This window comes from Bidens hawaiensis, unplaced genomic scaffold (genome assembly GCF_021521415.1).
Source record: "Bidens hawaiensis isolate Kalapana, Puna unplaced genomic scaffold, B.hawaiensis_p1.1 tig00012230_1, whole genome shotgun sequence".
Classification (NCBI taxonomy): domain Eukaryota; kingdom Viridiplantae; phylum Streptophyta; class Magnoliopsida; order Asterales; family Asteraceae; genus Bidens; species Bidens hawaiensis.
In genome coordinates this window covers 321,654-332,340 of record NW_027491989.1, presented here as the reverse complement: position 1 = coordinate 332,340, position 10,687 = coordinate 321,654, and the positions used below count along the sequence as shown (strand labels likewise).

The following is a 10,687-nucleotide window of genomic DNA, read 5'->3' as shown; positions in this document are numbered from 1 at the left end:
CCATAGAAACAATGTTACGTCACGCAGGACGATTTAAAACCAAGGATAACAGTTAAAAGTAAGTTTGCATAGTTAAAAGTTTATCAAGTAATGCATGTTCCTAAACCGCGCGCCCGCCTCGGCTACCTGAGAATAACATACTAAAAGTGTCAACACAAGGTTGGTGAGTTCACAAGTTATATAAAAATAAATCGTTTAGCGTTTGCGTTCAGCGTTACAGCGTTACAGCGTTTTGCGTTAAGCGTTTTGCGTTACAGCGTTACAGCGTTACAGCGTTTTGCATTACCAGATAGTGTTATGTCAAATTATATATCGATAGGTAGCTAGTCTATACAACAAGTATTACTAAGTGTTCGACACCGAAGCTGACTCGTTTATTAAGTGCCTTGTCACCAGGTCCTCCAGACCATGGTACGTGTTAGCCAAAATTACACCCGCTCGACCTCCAGTCGAGTTTAGCGTTGGGTGGGGTTTGTCAAACCCAGTAGTACTACTCAACAGTGACTCGCTATTCTAAATATTAACCGGTTCGATGTCTAGGACTTCAAATATTTCGTTTGCCACTTAGCCTTTGCAAGTGATATATAATTTATAACAAAATCTTAAATGCATTGTGGAGTATGTTATCTCCCCCAAGTGAAAAGCGTTTGAAAACAGTTTAAAGAGGGGAAAGTGAAACTCACTGTTTGCGAAGAATTTCCCAAATTAAATCACCAAGATGCGCGTCACCGAAAAACTCACTCTAATGTTCTACAACAACAAAGAGATTTTTCTAAGTGTCGGAATATTATCGAGTCTCTAGACCCGGCACATAATACCTATGCACATAACATGTTTCGTGCTTCGTTAGTGAATCGTGTGTGACTTTAACAAGTGTTTTTGTGACACATTACATGTGTAAGCAATCATATACGTGCCATGTATTCATAACGTACATTACTAGCAATTATTCCCCGTAAGGGTATTTTGGTCAAAACATAACAATTATATAGCAAGTATCATGTTTCATGCATCTTTACACAACTCAGCAGCTAGTTTCACCAAGACAGAAATCCTACTAGAAAGATTGTACTATTTCACCGATCATAGCATCTCAATTAATTTACCAAAAATCATCACAGAAGCATATATGTCTTAGGTTTCCAGAACATATTTAATTATATTTTTATTCCACATAGTTTTCTCACAATCATCAAATCATTACAGCAAACTCATAACAGTCAAGTTCATGCGCAACAGAATTTTATTTGCAATTCCCGTTAAACGAAAAATCCAATAAATGCAAGACCACTTGAGTTAGGTTCCTAACTCAATAAGTCAACTTCCAGAAGTAGAACCAACCCAATTGGTCTTGTAGTTCATGAGATATAACATTTACAACACAACCTAACAGCAGGTCTAACAGCTCAGCTTTGCACAATGTTTTTGTAAATTCATAAAAGTTAACTTCTACTTGTCCAAAAATTTCAAGTTTATATTCTTTAGAAACTAGACTCAACCTAGTTTACTGTAGTACCAACAATCTCAACAAATTTTCATGTTTACACTTCGTTACAGTCACTTAAACATCATATACACATTCTGTCCAGAAACTGTTTGCATCCAAACTCAACATATTAACAACCTATGAACTATCATGCATTCATATGATCCTCTAAACTCCATAAACACCATCCATGCACATCAATTACATATTACATACTTGATTAGGGTTTGTGTTTGAACTCAAATCAAAGACACAACAATCAACATGCAACAAGATCAATACTAGTTATCAATCATCATTAATTCAACAACAATCATGTTAACTTCCTACATACACATGAAATCGGCTCACTAGGGTTTGTAATTAACCCAACAAACATCAAAATCAAGTAACAAGGATGTAAAGGATGATCAATTATACCTTCCTAGCACCTAGTTCTTCAATCAAACACTTGATTTGAGGGTTGTATGTGTGATTAGAGGTGACGGCAGCCTTGTGGGGATGGGGTTTGGGTTCCGATCGGCAGCTAGGGTGTAGGATAATAATAAGTTAGGGTTTAGTTAATGGTGTATTTATAAACATAACAAGTTACACTCAAGTCCCTCCACTTTCAATTGTTGTTTTTCTAACTTAACTAACTAGTTTACATCTTGAGTTAATGTTCATAACCATGTTATCACGTAACACATAAGTCTAACACATAATTATCACATAATTACTGTTTTGACGTTTTTCGTTTATTCCTCAATCGTTTGCATCAACTCGTTTGCGTTTCGGTGCAAATCCCGAAAGACTACACATGTAGTAAGTGTTAAGCGTCATTTAAACCCTAGTTTAAATGTAATGAAGTGTGCGTTATAGATTCAATGATCTTAAGTTTGAATTGACGGAGTTGAGTTAACGGAGTTAACCTGAAATTGACGATTGTCACATCATTCCCATGTTAAAGAATTTTCGTCCCGAAAATTTGAGTCAAGTCGTGATGAGTGTCTGAAAGAGTAAGAAAAAAAATTTCAGTTTGTCATATTATCCCCTAGTAGAAAGAAATTTCGTCCCGAAATTTAATTCATACCTCCGGTGATGTCTGACGGTTTGCCGGGTTTCGCGGTTTTCTGTGTTTGGTTAGCCCTTCAAAAAGGTGAGGATACTTTTTCATCATTTGATCCTCGCGTTCCCACGTGAACTCCGGTCCACGTCTCGAGTTCCAACGAACTTTAACGATTGGAATTTTGCTTTGTTTGAGCGTTTTGGTTTCCCAATCCAAAACCTCGACTGGTTCCTCAGTGAAACGTAACTGTTCATCAACTTGCAGTTCCTCCCAAGGAACTACTTGGGTTTCATCGGACAGGCATTTCTTTAAATTTGATACGTGGAATACATCGTGTACGCCACTGAGTTCTGTTGGTAGGTCCAGTCGGTACGCCACCGGACCAATGCGCTCAGTTATCCGGTAAGGACCAACATATCGTGGGTTGAGTTTGTTTCGCTTACCAAAGTGAACCACACCTTTCCAAGGTGAGGCTTTGAGTAACACTCGATCGTTCACTTGAAATTCGAGGGGTTTTCGGCGCTTGTCGGAGCAACTCTTTTGGCGATCTCGTGCTGCTGCCATGCGATTTCGGATTTGAACAATCTTTTCCGAAGTTTCGAGTACCAGTTCCGGACCAGTGATTTGGCTGTCACCCACCTCTGCCCAGCAGAGTGGTGATCGACACTTCCGTCCATACAGCGCTTCAAACGGCGCTGCCTTAATACTTGCGTGGTAGCTGTTATTATACGAAAACTCTACCAAGGGTAAGTGGGGTTCCCAACTTTTTCCGAAATCCAATACGCAGGCACGCAACATATCCTCCAGGGTCTGAATAGTTCGCTCACTTTGCCCATCCATCTGAGGATGGTATGCTGTGCTCATATCGAGACGGGTGCCTAGTGCGCTTTGCAGCGACTTCCAAAAGTGCGAAGTGAAACGAGAATCTCGATCAGAAATGATTGAGACAGACACTCCGTGTCTAGACACTACTTCCTTCATGTAAACACGAGTCAGTCTTTCCATTTTGTCCGTTTCTTTAATTGCTAGGAAGTGTGCCGATTTAGTCAACCGGTCAACGATCACCCAGATGGTATCGCATCCCGTCGGTGTCTTAGGTAAACCCGTAATAAAATCCATTGAGATGTGTTCCCATTTCCACATTGGGAGTTCCGGTTGTTGCAGTAGACCAGATGGTTTCTGGTATTCTATCTTGACTCTGGCACAAGTCAAGCATTTGCTCACGTAGGTGGCAATGTCGGCTTTCATGTTCGGCCACCAGTAAAGTGCCTTTAAATCATGGTACATTTTATCTGAGCCAGGGTGGATAGAATATCGGGACTTGTGAGCTTCGTCCATCACTAGAGTTCTCAACTCTCCGTATCGTGGAACCCAAATCCGGTTCTCAAAATATCGGACCCCGTCCGATCTTGTTTCAAGTTGCTTGTTCATGCCCCGCATGAGTTCCGATGGAAGATTGTCATCTTTCAAAGCTTCAAGTTGCGCATCGCGAATCTGATCAGGTAAGCTGGCATGAATCGTGAGTTGCAATGCTCGCACTCATCTAGGTTTATCTGTTTCTTTTCTGCTGAGGGCGTCGGCCACTACATTGGCCTTGCCAGGGTGGTACTTGATGGCACAATCGTAATCTTTGAGCAGCTCGACCCAACGACGCTGTCGCATGTTCAGCTCCTTCTGATCGTAGATATGTTGGAGACTCTTGTGGTCGGTGTAAATGGTAAACTTGGTACCGTACAAGTAATGCCTCCATATCTTAAGAGCAAACACCACAGCTCCAAGTTCCAAATCATGGGTCGTGTAGTTCTTCTCGTGAACCCGTAGTTGTCGAGAGGCGTAGGCTATAACCTTCTCGAGTTGCATCAGCACACAACCGAAACCTTGTATAGATGCGTCACAGTGTACCTCAAAATTTTCCGTTCCCTCGGGGAGGGCTAGGATAGGGGCGCTGCAGAGTTTGGTTTTCAATAGTTGAAAGGCGGATTCTTGCGCGTCACCCCAATTGTACTTAGTGCCTTTGTGAGTCAAAGCGGTGAGGGGTTGAGCAATCTTTGAAAATCCCTCGATGAAACGCCGGTAGTAGCCAGCCAGTCCTAGGAATTGTCGCACCTCAGTCGGAGTCTTAGGTGCTTCCCAGTTTTTGATGGCCTCTACCTTACAGGGATCGACATGGATACCATTCTCGTTGATCACATGCCCTAAAAAGTGAACTTCGCGAAGCCAAAACTCACATTTCGAGAGTTTAGCATACAGTTGTTCCTTCTTCAGCAATTCCAGAATTACCCTTAAGTGCTCTTCATGGTCAGCTTCGTTCTTGGAGTAGACGAGAATATCATCGATGAAAACAATCACAAACTTGTCGAGGTACGCCTTGCATACTCGATTCATGAGATCCATAAATACGGCCGGTGCGTTGGTTAGGCCAAAAGGCATAACCGAAAACTCGTAGTGACCATACCGTGTTCTGAAAGCCGTCTTGAGATATCTTCTTCGCGCACTCTTAGTTGGTGATAACCAGATCGCAGATCGATCTTCGAGTAGTAACTCGATCCTTGAAGCTGGTCAAACATATCATCAATTCGGGTAAAGGATAACGGTTCTTGACCGTCACCTTGTTCAACTCCCGGTAGTCGATACACATGCGGAAAGTCCCGTCTTTCTTTCGGACAAACAAGACAGGGGCTCCCCATGGCGATGAGCTAGGTCGGATAAAACCCTTATCCAACAAATCTTGCAACTGAGTGGACAACTCCTGAAGTTCCGCCGGTGCGAGCCGATACGGGGCTCGTGCTATGGGTGCTGCACCGGGTGTCAACTCGATTTGGAATTCGACTTGACGAATAGGAGGGAGTCCGGGAAAATCCTCCGGGAAAACTTCCGGAAAATCTCGCACAACCGGAATATCTTCAATTAGTTTCTCCTCTGCGGGTTTCTCAACAATCTGCGCCAAAATTGCCGGATGACCCTTTCGTAGATACTTCTGCGCCTTCATAAGGGTAATGACTGGTCATGCCGCTTCTCTCACCTCGGACCGAAATGATCTCGCCGGAAGGGGTGGAACTAACAGGATCGGAATCATCAGTTATAATCAAACCATAAAATGAAAATAAGTGCGGAAGCGTAAAACCATAGAAACAATGTTAGTCACGCAGGACGATTTAAAACCAAGGATAACAGTTAAAAGTAAGTTTGCATAGTTAAAAGTTTATCAAGCAATGCATGTTCCTAAACCGCGCGCCCGCCTCGGCTACCTGAGAATAACATACTAAAAGTGTCAACACAAGGTTGGTGAGTTCACAAGTTATATAAAAATAAATCGTTTAGCGTTTGCGTTCAGCGTTACAGCGTTACAGCGTTTTGCGTTAAGCGTTTTGCGTTACAGCGTTTTGCGTTAAGCGTTTTGCGTTACAGCGTTACAGCGTTTTGCGTAACCAGATAGTGTTATGTCAAATTATATATCGATAGGTAGCTAGTCTATACAACAAGTATTACTAAGTGTTCGACACCGAAGCTGACTCGTTTATTAAGTGCCTTGTCACCAAGTCCTCCAGACCATGGTACGTGTTAGCCAAAATTACACCCGCTCGACCTCCAGTCGAGTTTAGCGTTGGGTGGGGTTTGTCAAACCCAGTAGTACTACTCAACAGTGACTCGCTATTCTAAATATTAACCGGTTCGATGTGTAGGACTTCAAATATTTCGTTTGCCACTTAGCCTTTACAAGTGATATATAATTTATAACAAAATCTTAAATGCGTTGTGGAGTATGTTATCTCCCCCAAGTGAAAAGCGTTTGAAAACTGTTTAAAGAGGGGAAAGTGAAACTCACTGTTTGCGAAGAATTTCCCAAATTAAATCACCAAGATGCGCGTCAACGAAAAACTATCTCTAACGTTCTAAAACAACAAAGAGATTTTTCTAAGTGTCGGAATATTATCGAGTCTCTAGACCCGGCACATAATACCTATGCACATAACATGTTTCGTGCTTCTTTAGTGAATCGTGTGTGACTTAAACAAGTGTTTTTGTGACACATTACATGTGTAAGCAATCATATACGTGCCACGTATTCATAATGTACATTACTAGCAATTATTCCCCGTAAGGGTATTTTGGTCAAAACATAACAATTATATAGCAAGTATCATGTTTCATGCATCTTTACACAACTCAGCAGCTAGTTTCACCGAGACAGAAATCCTACTAGAAAGATTGTACTATTTCACCGATCATAGCATCTCAATTAATTTACCAAAAATCATCACAGAAGCACATATGTCTTAGGTTTCCAGAACATATTTAATTATATTTTTATTCCACATAGTTTTCTCACAATCATCAAATCATTACAGCAAACTCATAACAGTCAAGTTCATGCGCAACAGAATTTTATTTGCAATTTCCGTTAAACGAAAAATCCAATAAATGCAAGATCACTTGGGTTAGGTTCCTAACTCAATAAGTCAACTTCCAGAAGTGGAACCAACCCAATTGGTCTCGTAGTTCATGAGATATAACATTTACAACACAACCTAACAGCAGGTCTAACAGCTCAGCTTTGCACAATGTTTTTGTAAATTCATAAAAGTTAACTTCTACTTGTCCAAAAATTTCAAGTTTATATTCTTTAGAAACTAGACTCAACCTAGTTTACTGTAGTACCAACAATCTCAACAAATTTTCATGTTTACACTTCGTTACAGTCACTTAAACATCATATACACATTCTGTCCAGAAACTGTTTGCATCCAAACTCAACATATTAACAACCTATGAACTATCATGCATTCATATGATCCTCTAAACTCCATAAACACCATCCATGCACATCAATTACATATTACATACTTGATTAGGGTTTGTGTTTGAACTCAAATCAAAGACACAACAATCAACATGCAACAAGATCAATACTAGTTATCAATCATCATTAATTCAACAACAATCATGTTAACTTCCTACATACACATGAAATCGGCTCACTAGGGTTTGTAATTAACCCAACAAACATCAAAATCAAGTAACAAGGATGTAAAGGATGATCAATTATACCTTCCTAGCACCTAGTTCTTCAATCAAACACTTGATTTGAGGGTTGTATGTGTGATTAGAGGTGACGGCAGCCTTGTGGGGATGGGGTTTGGGTTCCGATCGGCAGCTAGGGTGTAGGATAATAATAAGTTAGGGTTTAGTTAATGGTGTATTTATAAACATAACAAGTTACACTCAAGTCCCTCCACTTTCAATTGTTGTTTTTCTAACTTAACTAACTAGTTTACATCTTGAGTTAATGTTCATAACCATGTTATCACGTAACACATAAGTCTAACACATAATTATCACATAATTACTGTTTTGACGTTTTTCGTTTATTCCTCAATCGTTTGCATCAACTCGTTTGCGTTTCGGTGCAAATCCCGAAAGACTACACATGTAGTAAGTGTTAAGCGTCATTTAAACCCTAGTTTAAATGTAATGAAGTGTGCGTTATAGATTCAATGATCTTAAGTTTGAATTGACGGAGTTGAGTTAACGGAGTTAACCTGAAATTGACGATTGTCACATAAAATCACTGCATCGTTTTCTGCACCACCACACCATGTTCCCCCGTCAGTTTCTCTGGTGCCACGTTTTCATCACTAAAACACGAACCAGTCTCCGTAGTCGTGACTATCTTCGTCACCATTCCTGCTCACTCAGAGTACTTTGTCACTGCTGCTAAATACACGAACCAGATTGTGTTTTGTCAAGGTAACAATCTCTTTAACTTAAGTTTTGGTTTTGAAATCGCATTTTGAGGTCAAGAATTCGGTTGTTTTATTTACGGTTTTAGTAGGGAAGATGGCGATTAGGCAATAGTATTTGCTGAAACTATAATCTGAACTTAAAATTGAATGGTTTGAAGATTAATTTTTTTACTTATCCAAGCACAGTGAATCTTTTTGCATATGCATTTTACAAATTAAATTTCTTCGATGCTCCCTAAAAGGTATTCTCAACTAGGGTAAGTTTGTTTCTTATGTTCAGTGTATCATGCGTTGTTATGTTTGTTATTATATATTTTATGCAACATCATATATATGTTGCAGAAGTGATGGATTGCTTGCTTTTCTTGAGAATTTTGTAAAAGGTCATTTCTTACTAACTATGTTTGTTGATTACACGAAAGGCCCAAGAGATTGGACCAAATCCTATCATCAATAATTGTTAATGTCACTTATGTTTTCTCTAATTTCTTTGACATCTCATTGGTAACTTATCACATTAATTACTAACATCAACTATCTTTTTTCTTAATTAATATTAATAATGCAACAATGACATTATCTTCTGTAATGCATTTGTAGGTTTTGTTTGAAGGTACACCAAGAATCTGACTAGAAATTGCTAATTAATAAAAAAGCTAAGTTCTGTTTACATGTTTAATAGTTATAATACTATTATGTATCTGGTTTTAAGTTCAACATTATCTAATAAAAACAATGGTTTATTTGTTGATGGCATTTAAATAACAATGGATTGATCACAAGCTTTTTGATTATAATCAATAAACAAAAACATTGGAGGTAATTGCAATTTTGTGATTCTTTTATCTCATCTCAACGACTTATTTGTCTTGCTTTAATAACAAAATTTAAGGCGTTTTGTTATCTCAATTTTAAGCAGTTTTAAGAGAAAGTCAAATCCACAATAGGTGCTCAAAATTTAAGGTGTTTTTCTAAGGTAATGGGTAAAGATCTAAATGGTGATGCAGTCATGTATGGTCTAGGTGTTTGTGGTTATGATGTTTGGGGTGTAATACCAATTCGTTCAACATGTCATAGAGAAATCATCCTACTGAAGTCTAAATGTGAAGAACTTACTAGTACCGTGGTCCAGCTAGAAGCCCAGGTGTCCGAGATGAAAGGGTCGAAGGATGATTCTGGTGTTCCACATGCTACATTGTCATCTTTCCCCATTGTAACTAGCGGACCTCCACGTTTACGGGTATTTTTCTATATAAATCTTTAGTGTTCCACATCTTTTAAGTTATCTTTTGTACTTCATCAGAAATATGTTATAAACAATTGGTATGTCACTTTTTGCACAAAGTACATGGTCAAAAAGAGGATTAGTATGTAATTTGGATACTTTGTTAGACTTTGGATATGTAGAAGCTGCGAAATAGAGGTAAATCTTTAGCTTGTAGACTCATCCAAAAATTGATTATAAGTTGGTGATTAAATAACGGTTACATTGGGCTACACTAGAAAACAACAATGTCTATTGGTGTTTTTTTTGGATTATTTTTTCTATAAAATATTAGCCTGCTAGTGTAAAACCTTCTTTTTTGTAAAATGATTTTTGCACTATAATGACTCGAGTTTAATATATGACTGTTTTTTGAAAACTAAAATCTAGGTCGGAGATGAAGTTTTCCTCAAAAGCATTCTAAACCATGCTGGGCATGTAGCAAGAGGATGGGTGAAGAGTCTGGACCCAAATGAGCTAGTTGGTGATACAGAGATTGAACCAAAATGGTGTGAGGTAAATGTTCAAGTATCAATAAAAATAGATGAAAAGTTGGTGAGACCATATGAGTTATTTTCCACAATTCAAGATTGTATTGGTGCATCCATCGCATGGCCTTGTCCATTCATCTCGGTATATATTTGTTAAACTTGTGATACGAATAATTTTAATAGCATGGAACTTAATGCTTATACATGGATGGTTTATTCGTAGTTAGTCCGTGAGGATTGAGGACGCATGATGACTCGGGATTTTATGGTGTTTGTTTCTTTTATTGCTTTTAATTTTTTTGTTGAATGTTACAAGAGTTTATGTTGGATAATGTTATAATTTATTTATGTTTAGTGTTTTCGTTATGAACAAGCTTATTTAATATAATTAAGTTTTATTTCTTTCAATATTTAGATGTCCATAAACGTATCGTAAAATTGTGTGTGTGGACGTTTAAAAAGGGGTTGTATAATATGATTTGTTAGGATTTCGAATTTTTGTTCTATTAAACGTTAGAACATTATAAAAGTGTCATAATATGTTTTTTTAGGATGTTGTTTAAGTTGTTCATAGACATATTATGCGATCATAAAATTTAGTTACATAATCTTGTTTGGGATATTAGGAACCTTTCTTGGTACTATAATGTTCCA

The 10,687-nt window shown here is 38.4% G+C and overlaps 1 long non-coding RNA gene across 1 annotated transcript; it reads left to right on the top strand.

The window, feature by feature from the left end:
- Window positions 1-9,665: 9,665 nt before the first annotated feature.
- On the top strand, window positions 9,666-10,441 carry LOC143540413 (uncharacterized). The gene is made up of 2 exons (XR_013136586.1): window positions 9,666-10,175; window positions 10,257-10,441. It is a non-coding gene; the product is annotated as an uncharacterized LOC143540413 (long non-coding RNA).
- The last annotated feature ends 246 nt before the right edge of the window (window positions 10,442-10,687 follow it).